This window comes from Struthio camelus, chromosome 2 (genome assembly GCF_040807025.1).
Source record: "Struthio camelus isolate bStrCam1 chromosome 2, bStrCam1.hap1, whole genome shotgun sequence".
Classification (NCBI taxonomy): Eukaryota; Metazoa; Chordata; class Aves; order Struthioniformes; family Struthionidae; genus Struthio; species Struthio camelus.
Window position 1 is genome coordinate 31,847,474 of NC_090943.1, and position 15,571 is coordinate 31,863,044.

General features: G+C 36.8%; 1 protein-coding gene across 5 annotated transcripts in view; it reads right to left on the bottom strand.

Annotated features, from left to right (window-relative positions):
* Positions 1–15,571, bottom strand: part of THSD7A (thrombospondin type 1 domain containing 7A) — a 287,638-nt gene that overhangs the window by 241,267 nt on the left and 30,800 nt on the right. For all 5 annotated transcript variants that reach the window (XM_068934979.1, XM_068934981.1, XM_068934982.1 and 2 more), the window contains exon 2: positions 1,042–1,176. The gene's annotated coding sequence lies outside the window, so the exon portion shown is untranslated. The remainder of the gene's footprint in view (positions 1–1,041; positions 1,177–15,571) is intronic.

Consider the following 15,571-nt stretch of genomic DNA (forward strand, 5'->3'; position numbering starts at 1 on the left):
CAATGCAACAGATATGCCATGACATGCACTGCATGTTCCATATAGTTTATATAAAAACAGTGTTAAGTATGCTTGAGAGTGGTTTTGTTTGTTTGTTTTCAGGGGCTGTGGAGAATCTAGTCATACCTCCCTTCCAAGGGACTTTTTGTCCCATAATTGCTGTAATTTTCATAGAACTTTAATAATTCTTGTTACACCTAATAACTTGTTACAGCCTTTAACTTATGAAAACCAGGTGTCTAAGTTCTTGTGAGGTCATATCTGTCACACACAGTGGAAAAATAAACCCACTAGAACAGAGTACGTAGAAGTTACCTGAACAGTCTTTCACTGGCTGAAATCAATACAAAGCTGTTATCTTAGTCAGGCTGCTGACTCTATCAAAATACTGGCTCCACTAAAAACTCCCAGTCGTGCCCTCAAGGACCAAAAATCACGCTGTTTTAGAGAAAAGTAACTTTCATCTCTTAGTCAGAAATGAATCTTGCTAACCTTGGTCATTGTAGGACTTATCCTCAAACTGTATATATAAGAAGCAGAAGAACAGAAGAACGATTTTTCCCACTACCTATATTACTTTTTTAGTCAAAGTCAAGTTTCGCACAGACGGATTCACTTATGAACTGTACAGTTTAAAATTAATTTTTGACTTGAGGCAACTTAAGTGCACCACAGCAAGTTAGCTGTTACTGTCCAGGGATAGTCTTCTTTACTCAGACATACTTATAACGGGTATAAAAACATAAAACTTGAAACTGTCTAAAGCATTCCACACTTAATTTTGACAAAGTGAAGTTTACCGTAAGCCACATAACAATCATCTCTGCTTTCTTAGTTCACATGTAAAGACTGTTTCATGCTGAAGATTATAACTCTACAGGTAAGTTTTACGAGTTAAGCAAATTTAACCACTACTGATTTTTAAAGTTTCAAATTTTCCTAGTAAAACAATCAAAGAGGGAGTAGAAGAGATACACACTAGCATTTCATGCAGCGTCCTTCCATTTCTAGAAAAGCCTAAGCAACAGAAACTAAGCGTACCTTCGTGCCACAGGAGACGTTCATTCTGCAGTGCTAAGAAGGGTCTCCACAAACGACATGATTGCGTTGCATGCTAAAGCAATACCACATGAACAGACCGCCCAGCAACCTCTGTGCAACAGCTTCAGACAAAACCTATAAAAAAGGAGATAAAAAGTCAAAAGGCAAAAATTAAACAAGTTACCTACACAAGCTCCTTTGATGATTTGTTAAGGAGAGGGTAGTGACTATCACAGTGTTACTATTGGTTGCACATACCTTAGTTCATTGTAAATTTAGTACTGATGTTTCTATAAGTCCAAGAACAAATGATGATAAGCATATTTTAATGGTTCCCCCCACTTCCAAGCTTACACAGCCCCTCACATGCCCCTGCGTGCTTTCTAGTTTCCCTGAACAACCCAGTCTAAGTCTCCATAGCACAATCATGCCTGGAAGGTCATTCCACACATTTTTTCATGTGAAAAACTGCTGCCAGACATCTGTTTTGAACGTTTTTCCCCCCTTTTTCTTCCATTTATGCCATCTGATCACATTATGTACATCCATCTGTACATTCTAATTTAAGATGACATCCCTCTGAATCACAGCATAGCCTTGCCCATACTTTTTCTAATATACAGAAAGAGATTTTTACTTCCAGTCTGAAGTTATGTCAAAAAAGAAGGTAAATATGATTTGTTGCCTATTATCCAAGGCTACATTTTTATAGAAGCTTATTTAAAAAGTCTGACTTAGAGATAAATGAATTGGCCCAGACAACCAATCAGCATAAACCTAATGCAGCACACCAAGTAGAAAGCACTGCTACCAAGTGAAGAACCATACAGGTAAAATGATTCTGCTTTTATACAATGACACATCCAAGTTTCCTCAGCTAGGAGTAATATGCCAGTCAAACAGAAAAGATGACCACTATGGGACATTGTTTTCTGCTCCGTCCTCTCTATGTTACTTGAGAGACATGGCCCTGATTCCCTTTCTGGGGTGTAGGAAAAGCATCGGGAAGGACAGAGCTCACATAGCCTCTCTCCTCTCTCTCTCTAATGAAGATTGTTGGAAGGGTACACATTTGTGCAACAAGCTGAAGGTAAGATCGACAGTGATGAGGAGCCACTTTTTCCTTAGCTGCCTCCATCTTTGTTATATTGAGAAGAATCTGAATTTTCCCCTCAAGAATTGTATCTAATCTCGGTGTAGATCTTCCTACTCCATTTTAGTTTGAGCTCTTAAAAGCAAAGAAGATATATGTCAGGATCAGAAAACTTCTTTCCAATCAGTGCAAAGAAGCTCTAAGATAATCTAGTTCTTATTTATACAAATTGTTTCTTTCCACATGCTGTAACGTTGCACTTTCATACTGACTACCACAGAAGAGCTGCAGAAGTAAGACACAATTGTCCTTTGCACTCTCATAATACCCTTCTTCTACTTAAGAAGGAGCCATTCGTTCATCTGATTCTTTACACTCGGCCACTGCACGATGAGAAAATATTTACTGAAGAACTCAGACGTGCTGTTTTTTATTTTATAATCTAAATTAAACTCAAAGTAGCCTTATTGCTCTCTTGAGATTAAGGTCACAAATATTCTTAAGGATGTTTCCACCAAACTATCAATAGCCTCCTACCACCAATATAGTACTGTATCATATGAAAAAGTCATTGGTATCAGCAGTGCAGTGCTATTACACTGGCTTTAGCAGTTTTGCTGGAAGGTCAAACAACAGAATGATTTCTACACATATTATTCATATGATAATTTGGCACATGCAGTTGAGAGCTTCTCTCTGCTATTGTGACTCACCCTCCCATCCTGAACTATTCTTTAGCAGATAAGAATATTTTATTTGAAATTCCACATTCCAAAATAGCTTTCCTTTTTTTTTTTTTCCTTTGTGAAGAAAGCTTAAAGTAAGAAGCCATTTGGTACTCTCAGAAAACAGTGCCAGCCTGTATATTAGTACGCTACCAGTGCACAGTTTGGGGACCTGGAGCAAGCAGTCCATTATAAGACAGAATAAAAAATCCTTGTGGTGTTTATTTGACTTTACTGACAGTAAGAGTTAGGTACATCCATCCATTCAGCAGTAAATCTCTCCCAGTTACACAAGGAAGTTGGAAGCTAATTTTCCAGGCTTTTAAATTTCTTTACGCTAACACATTTACTCTTACTCAGAGAATTTTAAAACAAGCTGTATGGATGCAATTTAGTAACTCAATACGCAGATATTGAAATGAGGCAATAGGGGGAAATTACATCTACAGGTTAATGCCAATGCTCACTTTGAGTCCACGTAAATGAGAGCGATTTAAAGTAAACATCCCAAGAGTTTCAGATGAGCACCACTAAACAGCTGATTAAATACAAATAAGTTAATCTCAGCAATGAATCTGAGCAGGATGATCAAGAAGTGACAAACTTGCCTTGCTGGACCTCTGACTCGTGTAAAATGAAGCCAATTCAGCCACATTTGATAAAGCAAACTTACCGTGAGGTTGCTATTTCACATTCAGCTTTCAGCTTGAAGCAAAATATTACACCCTGAAGAAAGGAATGACAATAAAACGCTGACAAGCCCTTACCACATGAAATAGCTCCTGCTAGAGGGGGAACTGCCTATTGACATTTCAAAGTCAGTGAATTTACATCTAAGGAATGAGATACAGTTCACGTTCAGTAACTGTAACTCCCTGTGTTTTTTTCATTTGTTTGATAAATACAATAGGCATCCACAAAAGACAAAGTTCAGATTCCTGGCCCTTCCTAAGTTCAAAGTCAAAATGCTTTTAACTTCAGCCATTAGGCCAATAACTCTATCACTTATCCTCTGCACAAAAGAAAAGCCACATGTTCGCTTGGCTCTCAGGTGCGACCTTTATGACTTAAATGTAACCCTTGTAATCTAAGGCAATACATAGTCGATAGAGATGCTCTTTTTTGGGGCCTGTAATTGGTGGGGGATTATTACTAAAAAAGAAAAAAAATGAGTTCTGAGCCTTCCACTAAAAGTTAGTCATGCTACAGACACAGCGAAGGGCACAAACGCAAACCGACACCAAGGTGGACCAAATAGCTGGAGACTGCAAACAAAAAGAAAACATCCTAGCCCCCGATATTTACAGCTAAGAACGTGAATCCTGTTATTTGACTCGCAAACATAAACCTGAATGTTAAAACTGGAATGACAGAACCATCTCATACTATTCTAAACACAGGGAAGATCGCTAGAGTAAACTAACTTTTTACAGAGGGACGTAAGTAACAAACGATTCTCAGACCACCACAGTCACCTCAGCTACTAGAAGACGCAAGCCCATGAAACAGATCTTCCTCCAACTCTTAAAATAGCTTTGGCACGATGACCCTTCTGCTCGCCAGAGGATACATCTTCCTCATCAGTGCAGGTACAGCTTAGCATGAGTAAAAGTTTCTTTTACATTTTACTACCTCTGTGATCAATTTATATGAAATTTGCATTTTTTCCCACAGAAGGCCATCTAAGCTGTAAAAAGAATCGATTACACTGTTACGTTCACAGTGATAGACTGTAAAACTACCACTGTTTTGGATTTGATCTTTTTTTGAGCGTCGTTCGCTAAACCTCATTTTCAGTATGAACAGTCTTTCAACGTTTGATTCACATCTGTTCGTTTTCAAAACAAATGGTTGTTGCTATATAGTGCTTTTTTTTTTTTTTTTTTTAAATAGATTCCCTCCTCCCTCTCCTTATCCTATTGGGTTTGGAAAGAATGAGGTATTCTGAAAATAAAATTTATCACAACTGTTGTACCAATAATGCTATGAATTGCACATCTTTATATTCTGTAATTCCTATGTAGATCCATTAAATACTCCTAGATTATAGTATCTAGTATTCCCACTTCTGTTGAGAAACATGTAAAGTTTATGCCATTTATTTTCACATAACTAGCCTCTCTTGACAGAGATTACCCTTTCCTAATGTAAAATACGACCAGCATGTGCACGCCTACAGAACATTTTTCACAGCTTACACTTTCTTCTTTTCTTCTTTTGGGTCTAACAGAACTTGAAGTTTTATCATTATATTTCAAACTACCATATGATGAGTTTGCAAGTGTTTAGAAACCTAACATGTAACACACATCACATTGAAAAAAAACAAAACATGAATCACCACAATAAAAATATATATATATATATATATATATAAAAATATAAAACACTACTATGATAAACCTGATGTGCTTACTGGAGTAAGTCTTGATGCGACTATGTTCTTGGGTGTGGAGAAGAGTGGGGAGTGTGTTTTGATTTCTAGCCTTCACGATGTCTGTGATACTACTTCACTCATGCCACACACTGGAAAATTTCCATTTCTAACAGTTATGAGACACTATTGCCTTTGCCTAGATATTTAAAGAAAATGAGTAAAAATACTTTCCCATATAAGGGGGTAATACTGAGATCTACCATCCTTGTTTATTGTATGGAGCCATTTATAGCTGGCAGAGCCAAGCGCATTGATGCCAATCCAAAAATTTACAGGTATCACCACCACAATTACTTTAAGGGTCAACATATATAAAGAAAAAGGGTAGTCATCCAACTTCTGCTTCAACACAGCATTTTATTACAACTCTTCTTTTCCTCAGCCTTTCCTATACTGAAGTAGCATGAAGAGGTGAAATATTTAATTCTGGTACCTTTTCATTTCCTCAGACCATTACAATTCCAGATTGCTATCTAGTCTGCTTTGTATCTGGTTTGATGTCACTGAATGACTGGCTTCAGGAAAGAGCAAAAAACATTCCTGCAGGATTTTAGCTAATGATTCTCTATTTTGCATTATTCTGCAGGGATTGACACACACCGAAAATATCTTCGAGACCGTCCTCCATAAAATACAAGTCATTGTATTGCAATTTGAATGTAATTTGGAATTCACCAAGGACTTGGACCGTAATTTCTATTTGCCCAATATATGTTAATAAATTCTAATATCATCAAAATAATCTACCATTTTGGTGTTATCATACAACAAACAGAAACCAACACATAGAAACAACAAACAGAAACCAACACATTCTTCCTAGATTTTATTTTTTTCTAAAAAATAATTTTTTATGATTAAATTTCACTATAAAACTCCATGAGGCGAAAAAGAGAAAAAACAAGTTCTTCTACAGACCATGAAAAACTGTCACTTGAACTAATAAACACAATGTTCAAATGTTAAAAGTTGTGTTCTCAATAACATCTAAAACAAAATTGCCTTACGATACAGTTATTAATAGATACTACTAATTTATTAATAGGTAATATGACTCAATTTATATTTAGATCCCATTTTCTTCTAAGTTCCGGGGATTCAACAGATTACTAATTAATGTGACCTACAATTATTATTACCGTTACTTGATGTTTTTTAAATCTAAGTAAAGCAATAATGAAGGGTTAAATGTTGATATGTGGCTAAACAGCACATTAACTAGCTATGGGTATGCACACACACAGACTCGTTAATGAAGCCCTTTCCTAACATTATTCTTATACCTAGTGCAATCTCTCTTTGCAGCAACGTACTAGTTCTCTATGATAGCAAATAACCTCAAAGGAGGTTTAAAAGCTAACAATAACACATTACAATTGCCTCCATGTCACAAAAATCCTAGAAAGCTTTGCTGTTCAATTCACACTTGGTCACAACGGCACTTTAAGGCCAAAACAGTTGCTACAAATCATCTTTAAGATGAGCATTACCCTTCTCAGCGCTTTCTTCAACTAGCCTTCCATTTGGAAGAAAAACTCGCACAATTTTCATTGTCACTTTTCTTAGTTATCTGATTGCTATCTGTGTGTACGGAGTTTGGTGGTTTTCCTGTGCAAAACTGAAAGTGTAAAATCTGTGCAAACCTGGCAAATGTATGCTTGTTAAGTGGTAAACTAATATCATCCATCCACTATGCTCTATAAAAAGAACATTTTTTAAATAATGTACATGGATTTACGAAGTGAATGTTAATCTTACAGATAAAATTCACTACGCTAGAAAAAGTCATCTTTAAAACACATCTAATATAATTTAAGTGTGAGCTGTGGTGCCTGAATATTTTAAATAGTCATTGGAGATTACAAAAGAAAAAAAGCAAAAAAATTGTTGTGCAGCTACAACATAAAGCTGAAGGAAAAACACAGAGCTTTATGACAGGTGTATCCAGCAATTATGGTAGCAGACATTCATATATATGTCTCTGTGTGTGTGTGTATGTATTTAATATACATATGATATGCATGTGTGTAAATATACATATGTGTAAGTATAAATATGCACATGTATACAATGCATATATAATAAAAGTCTAACTACTAGTATTCTTTTATTTATTTTGACCACCTGAACTGTCTCTGAATGCCTAACCACATTTGCATTTTAATGAATAATAATTGATATTTATTTAGCACATTCCATTTGTGTCTCAGAGCTTCACTCGCGTATTAATATTTCTTATTACCTCAAACAAACTATTCATAGATATTCAAGATTTGGGAATTATCAGTGAGCAAGAAACACACTCTGGATAGCACTATAATTCGGCCAACCTGTTGGCTTCAGTTTTAGTTTTTCAGTGGCAGGAGCTGTCAACAGTGGCTAGGAATACATGGACTTTTGGAAGTTACAGTGCAGTTCCAGAAAGATGAAAAATAAACCAGACTGCTCACTGACATGCCTACAGGAAAATTTAAATTTATGTCATCCTTGCGAAAGTAAGTTCTGTAAATCTCCCAGGGAAATGAGTACTAATCACCGTTTTCCCATAGTGACAATGAGGCAAAGGAAAAATTGGAGAAAATTGTGATTTAAAAAAAAAAATAAATCTATTTTTCTATCAGATACACAGCCTTGTGTAAATTTGTGAATCATAGTGACTGGTGCATATTGTGCCTAAATGGTACAAGTCTAATTAAAAAACAGAGAAAAGATGCAGCATTCATTACAGAAAGTGCTTCCCACCCGGGCGAATATATTTGATTTCTGATTTTGACAGTTGCAATTCAGTAGTCACTCCAGCAGTTTGCTTAGTTTGTCTGGCATTCTGTGATGAAAAATTAATAAAAAGCAGAGGTTCACATGGGAAAAGCATATGTCAGAAGTTTACTGCCACAATAAATACGGTCACAAAGATTGCAGCTATGGATATCTGCAATATAAAGAAACAGATCTACATAAGCACAGAACTGACATTTGCATTTCATATTCATGAGTGTTTTTGGGTAGAACAGATGAAAACATCCAGATCCCGTGGAGAGACCCTCCTGGAAATTCTCTCCACCCCACAAACATTCTTCTTCGGAAACGTATATTCCATCACCTTAGAAAGCACTTTGCATTCTTTTCCCATATAGCCCATTATTTCCTGGGATAACGTGGAAACTTATACTAATAATTTATATGTGTTTAGATTAAGAAATACATTATTATAGTGTACTTTGGAAACTTTAACACCATTGCAGCATAACTTTGAGGTACCCAAACAGAAAAATCCACGTTACAGTCTCACATAACCCACATTCACTTTCCAAAAGCCCATTTCAAATTATCTTTAGGCTCTGTTATTAAATATAAGGCTAAACCACATAGGCAAGCAATTAACTATTTATATCTGTGTGTTTTCTCCACATTTTCAAAATAAGCCTGCTTTTAAGTTGTCCGTGCATAGACTTTCTGGCCATGTCAACTGGCATTACGGCAAAAGTTTATCATCAGTACCAGCAAGGTCAACCCTTTTTTTATCTAAGTGAAAGAAATACACAAAGAACTGCCTCACAAATAATGAAATACAGCACCTGTAACGTGGTGTCTGTTGCAAATAGTCTGAGTCACTTTGAACTCCTGCAGCTTACATACAGGCAATTTATAGCTTGATATGTCCTGCCAACTGCAGGAGCTGAGCAACACAACACATCCTTTCAGGGATGGGACATGTCTACTGAATGGTAGGGAGGAAGGTGGACACAAGCCCGACCTCCTACCTGCTGCCTCTGGAGAGGCAGCTCTGCCTTTGCAGACCCTCTGCATTTTACGGCTATGCTTAGGCGGGAGCCTCCGAGAAGAGAAATGGTGATCCTTCATCATGTATACAAACAGAGATTACTTGCTGCCAAGCAGCATGCATTTATCGATAACACCCACAGTGTGCAAAAAAACAAGCACTTGTGCTATGGGTTCCCCAAAATTAAAAAAACTGGGAAGTGGAGGCTGTGCGCTCTGAACAATTCTATCTTTAGATTAACCTTAACTCACATACTCTCTAAAAGTAAACATTATAAGGAAGATATGTAAACTAATCTCCCAGGCAATGCAGCTTAAGGATGAAGTAATCCTTCTCTAAGTAGACATCCAGAATAAGTGAAACCTATCCTAGAGTGCTTATTTGTCCCCTCTAACTACAGTTACGGTGCTTAACTCAACTACAGACAGCTACCCAGAGGCAATGAAAAGGAAAGTAGATTTCTCTTTATAAAAGATAGCAGCAAAGATTATAATTCTTGAAAAGAGTAATAAAGTTAACATTTATACAAACATCTTGCAAAGATATTCTGCCTTTAAGAAGGCTGCAGGTAGATAAAAGCAGCTTAAAGCCAGAAATGTAATCTAATCAAGAAAGTCAGCACAAATATTTTTAAGAAACCTGGTGAAGACAGGGAAGGAACTATCGTATGATGACAAACAATAAACTTTCAGAGAACAAGGATCATCTAAAAACAAAGGTAGGATGAAGTCATGATATCCCTGGTTGAGAAACCTTCTTTTTCTCTAAAGTAGCATCTCTAGATGGATCCTTTAATAATAGCAATACCCAAAGCATAGCTCTAAGAACACCAGGTCACACTGACCAGCCGGAGAAGCTAGGCAAGACACTGATGCAGATAAGGAGACATATTATTGTTAAGCACAATATTAAAACAATTTATATTTTTGCAACTTTTTTCTATTACCACATTTTTAGATCTTTTAAATAAATGTCCTTGTACCCATATACCCTTTATAGTGATGAGTGATACACTGCATCAGACAATGCATGATTCAAGGATGCGCCATCAAAACCCATCACCAAAGAGGTGGCATGGAGTTCCTACAAGCCTGTAGAGCAATTCACTGTATTACAGCAAAAGCAAACAACAAAGATTGAGTTACCTTAACTAAAAGTAGTCACCTGCTGTAACTAATTCAGTAAGCAAAGCCTGCGACGTTTTGGCAAGCAACAACATGCGGGGAAAGACCATACAAAGTTCCTTTTTAACTCACTTAACGATTATTTTTTATTGTCCACAAACCGGTACCTTTTGCTATAAGCTGAACTGTTACATTTCTTGCTGTTTTCCAAACTCAACATTTAGTCCTATAAAGTTGCAAATTTAAGGGCTACTGACCTAAAAGTTTTAGTGATGCTTAAGCATAAAAGTGTTAGTACCCTCTGGGTTACCTAAGTAATTTTTGTGAGTTAAAGGGCAAGGAAGAAAATAATTTCCATCACAGTATTATTTAAAAAAAAAAAAAAAACCCACAAACCTTGGCTACTAACAACACTAATAACATTCCATGTAATTATTTTTAAAAAGAGAGAATAAGTGAAATCAAAGACTTCGCAAATTCAATCTGTTCTGGAAATGCAAGCAAGTTCCAAAGGTATAGGCAATGGGGAAAAAAATTCATACTGAAAGAGGGGTACAAAATAGAATATAACCATTACTATGATGTACTGTTCCCACTTATAGCCTATGAAATACTGTTTTTAATGCATTTATATTAACTTAATCTACAAACACGTGAAAGCAGGAGATCATAGTGGTTCCAGGAAGCCAGGCCCATAGTGTATCAAATACATCAAATCAAGTAGCTGATAAAGAAAAAAAAAAAGAAATAAAATCAGAATATACAGATTTAAAGAAAGGATATAACCACTGAATACCATGACACGGCCGCTGGTCCAGAAGAGTCTGGAACCCCTGATAAAATCATTAGGATGATACAATGGAGTGCTTCTAACTCAAATGAGAGTACTAATACCGAGTGAAGTTCTTGCGTCATTTGATCTTAATATAGGATTAAGGCAGGGAGACATACTATCCCTACGGCTTTGCACAGCCATTGATTGCGGGATAACAATGATTGCTGTGGAATTTTTAGGATGGGCCTGCAGCAACTTTTTTGATATGCTGATAACTTAGCTACTCTCATAAGAAAGCAAGAACTTATGATAAGGAAGATGACGACTGGAGACGTGAAGAGAAATGGAACATAAGATTAGTAAAGATAGATCAAATATATCCTTGTAAGCTGATAAAATGGTCTTAGACAAGCTCAGCTAAACTTCATAACCATAAATACTAATGATTCTGATTATGTATAAAAAAAACCCACTAAGCGTGAAAAATTTGTCACGGAAAAAAGTTAAAGTGCAGAAAGACAGCAGTGATTACACATTTTTTAAGGTCTAAGCAGTTATTGAGAATGACAGACTTCAGATATACAAAGACATTATACACCAGCTCATTGTTTTCTACAGAAAGGAAACATGATCATTTGTCTCTGAAGAAATGTATTTAAATACCTTAAAATTAAAACAAAGTAGTAAATTTGTCAATAAGGGGAGTAACACAGGGATAATAAGAATGCATGGCGGGAGGCATAAACAGAGAGCCAAATGGAAAGACATCTGATGCATTTCAGTGGGCTGGGCACATGGCTAGGTCAAGCAAGTTCATTTAAATACCCGATAGAAAGCTTCCCTTATAAATCCAACATTTAGAAGAGAGATAAATAATCTGAGAAAGACCAAAGCTATTACTAGAAGTGGTAAGTAGACGCAGGATACAGGAAGACACTTGAATGACATAAGAATGGGTCTTGGCGTCCAGAACTCTAGCAGGGGCTAGAGGAACATTAAGGATGGAAGAAGCAGAAAAGTGATTGAGTACTGAAAAGACAGGGAAGAATCAACGTACACTAAGACAGACAAATTGATGATCTATAAATATTTTCACTTGTAGTTCCAATTAAATGCATTGTTTTTAAATTATGAAGTACTGAAGCCCAGTTTAGAACAGTGCTGGGAAGAAAAAAAAAAAAGAAAAGAAAATCTCTTTACATACATCACATTCTTGTATTTTCTCGAAGAAAAGTTTTTTTAAAAAAGGCAGTTTTAACAGGAAAAAACAGAAGTCATTACTTTGAAATTCCAGATAGAGCAGGCTCTTTCCTGTTTTGCAATGAATGTATACTTTACAGATAAAAACAATTCCTTCTACCTTTTCCCCAATTCTCTCTTCCCCAAATCCCTAAAAGGAAACCCACAAAGCCTTAAATACTGTCAGTTTTCATTGCACGGATCATTTCTAAAATGTTTAAATAAACCGTCAAATAGCATACATGTTCCTATTACCACAAACTGGCTTTGTTATTACATAATCTTTCATCCATTCTTCTGTGTGCTGTGAATTTTTAAAGTTAACATTTTGCATTTTGCAACACCTTTTTGTCGATTGGTATGGCTCAAAAAGTCTGTCTGGATTGAAGAGCAGTAAATTAATCTACTCTTAAACGTACCTTCTTCATGCTTCATTTTGCTGAGAACTTGTTATCTCTTCTTCCAGCACATCTGCAGTTAATCACATGCAACATATACAGGATATAGTCTGTAGAGGAGGTCATTATGATGAAAACATTTTAAACAGTTCTTTCCACATTCTCATCCCGCCCAAATCCAGGGAAACAGCATGAAAAACACATGAACCACTTCTTCAGTGAAAAAAAAATATCCCACTGATTGACAAGCATTTTAATCTAAGCATTTTTAATTCCTAAGCATTAAATTCTGTCAAATGATCACATTATTCTACAAAGTCCTTCGTGTATTTAGTGCTGGACATCCAGATTTTCAGCTCTCAATAACAATGTCCATTTTACGTTTCATGACACTCACTAAAAATAAAATTTAAAACATCCTATATTTCTAGTAGGTTGACTTGACATACTACAGAAACCACCAGTAACTGCCAACAAGACCAGTATCTGTGAAGAAGAAGTTTTAAAAATGGTCATCTTGGACGTTATTTGAAAAGGACAAACTTTTAAATAGATTTTTAAAAGCAAATAAAATTCCTTATTTCAGTCTATTTTGCCTGTACCATTTCAAAAAAAGGTCAGTGTTTCCCAGATTTCTCAAGCTGCAACACCAGTTTATGAATATAAGGACTCAGCGATATGAGCTACCTATGCCTGTAGAAGAAAATAAAAGACAATATGAAGTTACCTTTCTTCAGCGTGGACTACAATTCAAGAAGAACAACAGTCACCACTTCTAAACCTGGTGTGTGCAGTCTGAGAAACATGGTGCTGAGAAATACAGCATCAAGTCCATTCTCTACCATGTCACAACAGGCCTCCTACAGACAAAGCACTAAATTGCAAAGACAGAGCTACCATGACTTACTTTTAGCAAGGAATAAAGAAGATGCAAGACTCGAGATGTAATTCTCCAGCTCTCTTGCAGTGCATGAAATGGAATTAGATGGAATTTCTCAAATTATTAAATATATATACACCAGTACTTTTCATGTATCGAGTGCAGAACAATTAGGTTCAGAACAGAACCTTTTGACCATTGTTCCCATCAGAATTTGCAAGTTTCTTTATCGCTTTTATGAACACAGTTTCCAAGCACCTTCCCATATATCACATATCCCCACTATGTGATAACCACGCACTGTCTTTGTTCCCTTGTCCTCTTCCACGGGGGAAGAAATATAGCCAATGGAGGCTTGTTCTACGTGGTCCTGAACACAGAGCTATGATGGCCCAGAGTAATAAGTGAGTAAAGGTTGGTGATACAGGTAATATCTTCTGCCCCCGTAATCTGGTTGGGGGAAAAAAACAGACAGATTTTCAGCATACAAGTCCTTTTTCATAAATAAACTCAGCAAACCTCAGAGCCAAGTGCAATTGCATTATTGTTCCAGGAAGATATTTCTGTTTCTATTGCGATTTTAATAAACGTATACTTGGCTCTGTCATTAGGTTACAGAAAACAAGGTCAAAGAAATGCATTTCTGCCGATCTAAGAAAAATAGGGGTCTGCAATTGCCATTAGTTCTTGTTTCTTTAACCATTTCGGACACATCCTTGAGGAATTTTTATACCCCAAGCAGGGAAATTTAATACTTGCTGTGCAGAGCAGCGTTGTGCCAAAGGGGCATAGCTACAGGAAAACAGCTAAAGAAGAAATCTCAGCAACCAATAACATTGGTCAAAGATGACATGAAGCAAGGCCGGGTGCTGGTAGCCATGATGGCAACATCTCAAGCAGACAGCACCCTTTCAGCTTCCTCTGCCTCATCCGATCTCCAATTTGGAAAATAAAATTGCTGTAGGCCTTGAAAGGCCAATCCTTATTGTAACGTGTAGGTCATGGAGCGTTACCGAAGAGAAGGACCACCATTTTGAATTTTACAGGAGTAGAAAGCTATTGTACACAACAAGGAAGAGGCGTGATGCATCTGCTTCACAACTGCATCGCTATTCTAAAATACAGGGCAAGGTCTGTGTGCCAGCCCAAAGTGTCCATCTACTGCATGCTCTCTAACCCACCGTGAAGGCACATTCCGGTCACTTCCCATTTCTTCTATTTAGCCACTGATCTTTCTTTAATTTTCTCCTGTTAGAGCTTCACCCAGAACTCTCCTTAATCCTCTTCTGGCATTTCATATGTCCTCATACCTATAGCCTTGCCTCCTTGCTGGTTCTCTTATACATTACCTTCTCACATCTTCTTATACCGACCAAGTACTTTTGTTCCAAATTTACGTCTCTGTACATGAAAGTAACTTCCATCAAGTCCTGTAAGCTCTCTGAAAAACAGAGGCGCTCACAAAACAGTCATTTCCCTGACCTATAGGTACATTCACTTCTAAAGCAACTGCAGCGTTCACCTGCTATCCCTTCTAGTTAACCCTCCTTAGCCTCCCCATTTATCCTCACCCTTTAACAGCTTTTAAAAAAAAAAAAAAAAAGGAAAAAAAAATTTGATCAAGGATCGTTTGCTTCTGTTGTTCTATTAAAGAAAATAACTGTTGAAGTTGCTAGAAATTGGTATAGCATCATATAATCTGTGTAATTGCTAAGGCTGAATAAAAACTACAACTCAGACAGTGGTATGTGTTTTCACCGCCAAAAGCAAAACACCATAGAAAGACATTACAAGGTATTTCTTAAACACCTAAAACAGCCTCCTTGTAATTCTTGCAGTTGAATGAGTTTGGACAGGCCATAAATAAGGGCAAAATCCTACCCAAGGTCCCTGTGATTTACAGGGCGGGAGGAGGACACGGCTCTTCAGCAGAAAGAGATCATTGTGTCCTTATCTGAGCTTCATAGGAAATACCCCTTTTAAAGTGTGATTAAGATATATGACATACACTCAGCACAGAGTGCCTAGTCTTATACGCTGTACATTATCCTTAGGGCTCCTTTCCTAGAGATTATCCG